Genomic DNA, 2,356 nt, shown 5'->3' with positions numbered 1-2,356 from the left:
TGGCCACACTAGTGGAAGCCCATGAACTGTGGACTGGTGGCTGTGGAGCCCCCATGGGACTGGACTAGGCCCTCTGGATATGGAAGACGGTTGTTTGGCTTGAACTGTTTGGGGGGCACCCAGGCAGGGGAATTGGGATCTATCCCTGCTCCATGGGCAGGCTTCTGGGAATCCGATGCCTGTGGTGTGACGCCTTGCACAGCCTTGGTGCAGTGGAAAGGGGCTTGGACCTGCCTAGGCTCAGTGTGCTGGGCTCTGCTGACTCCCCATAGAAGACCTTGATTTGGCGGATGTGGGGATGCGGGTGGCTTGGGAAAGAGGGCTGGGGGTGGGAGGAGGGGGAATCTGTGGGTGGTATGTGGAGTGAGTAAAAAATTTCTTAATAAATAAAAATGAAAAAAAAAGTAAGGTATGGAAAAATGTGTTGAGTTATTGTTGTCCAACAGAACAGATAGTCACTAACCATACATGGATTAGATTTAGATGCAATTGAAACTTTAGTACTTCAGTTGTACTCAACATATTTTAGATATTCAGCATTAACAGACAGCTAGTAACTACTTTCTGGACAAGATAGATACAGAAGACTTTCATCTCTATGGAAATGTTATTAATATTCACTTACATATAACATGGCAATTTTCACCCATAGAATGGGAGAAAAGTGGCATTATAATTGTACATATTTTAAAGTTCAAAGGTTAAAGCAATAACCAATCCATGTTACCAGTAATAAGATGGAGGACCCTCTCTGTATGGAAGCTAATCATGTATAACTCTGTCTTAGTTTATTTTCCTACTGCTGTGATGAAAATATCCTGGCAAAGGGGATTTAAGCGATAAAGTGTTTATTTGGCTCACAATTCCAGGTTACAATTCACCATTGTGAGGGAGGTCAAGGCAGCAGGAACTCTAAGCAGCTAATTGCGTTACGTCCGAAGCCAAGAGCAGAGAGCAATAAATTCATACATCTATTCAAGTACTCACCACCATTTCTCCACTGTTATCTAATCCAGGATTCCCAGCCTAGAGAATGAGGCCATCAACAATGGGTGGGGTTTCCAAATAATCAAGATAACCACCTACAGATATGCCTGCAGGCTAACCTAATCTAGACAATTCCTCTTTGAGACTTCTGGGTGATTTCAGATTGTGTCAAGCTGGCAACTAAAACTAACCACCACACTCTCTTAAAAACATAATGCACATTTTCTAGATCCATGTAGTAAAAGGATAGGGGTGAGCTACCAATGCAATCATAGTAAGCAACTCTAATCTCTAGGTTGAGCAGTCTATAAACATTTCCCACTAAAAGGAAATCCACTTTTGAGAAATGAATGATCATACTACTGGGATAAAGAATGTATCAACAATAAGGCCTCAAAAAGACCAGAAGTTAAGGTAAAGGAATTCCCACGTCACAAAGATGGAACAATTTGAATATCAAATAAAATGACTGAAATAGGCAGTGGCGGTGATGGGTGATGGACCAGTCAGGGCAGCAGTTCAGAGGCAGCAAGCCCACCATCTCTAGCAGATCAAGAAGACAGGGGGCTTTTTGCTACAGGGTTTCATCCAGGATCAAGCTGGGAAGATGGCAGGGGAGACACCTGAGCTGACCTTGGAGCAGCCACCCCAGGATGCATCCACCAAGAAGCTGAGTGAGTGTCTTAGTCTAATTGGAGATGATCTTGAGAGCATCATGGAGCTGTTGAAGATGATTGCTGACATGAATATGGACCACACCCAGGGGCATCTTCTATGTGGCAACTGAGATGTTTGCTGATCACAGCTTCAGCTGGGACCGGGTTGCTGCCTTTTTCTACTTTGATAGTGAACTGATTGCTCAAGGTCCTGTGTACCAAAGTGTCCAAGCTAATCAGAACCACCATGGGCTGACACTGGACTTCCTCCAAGAGCGGCTGCCTGTCTGGATCCAAGACCAGGGTGGCTGGAATGGCCTCCTCTCACCCTTCAGGACACCCACATGGTAGACACTGGCCTTTTTTGTGTCTGGAGTTCTCACTGCCTATCTCACCATCTGGAACAAGATGGGCTGAGGCCACCAGCAGCTTTGAACTGTGTCTTTTCTTCATAAATTATGGAATTTTTTTCCAGGATGAATGGAGACAGGGGACAGGCATTTTTCTTACTTTTGTAATTATTGGGTGGGATGGGAATGGTGGCCTGGGGAGGGGACAATAAACCTCAGGTTCACTTTGAAAAAAAAAATAACTGAAACACATTTAAAACCTTCCAATGTAGAAATAGCAACAACTAATAAAAATAATAAAAAAATAAATAGACTAATTTAACTTCCTTTCAAGGGCTTGGGGAAGGAAATTCATTGTCTTAA

The 2,356-nt window shown here is 43.6% G+C and overlaps 1 pseudogene; it reads left to right on the top strand.

Moving 5' to 3' along the window:
- Positions 1–1,484: 1,484 nt before the first annotated feature.
- LOC114683871 lies at positions 1,485–2,060 on the top strand (annotated as a pseudogene).
- Positions 2,061–2,356: the final 296 nt, after the last annotated feature.

The sequence above is a fragment of the Peromyscus leucopus genome, chromosome X (assembly GCF_004664715.2).
Source record: "Peromyscus leucopus breed LL Stock chromosome X, UCI_PerLeu_2.1, whole genome shotgun sequence".
Classification (NCBI taxonomy): domain Eukaryota; kingdom Metazoa; phylum Chordata; class Mammalia; order Rodentia; family Cricetidae; genus Peromyscus; species Peromyscus leucopus.
The sequence above is the reverse complement of the archived record's forward strand: the minus strand, read 5'-3'. Positions and strand labels throughout refer to the sequence as shown.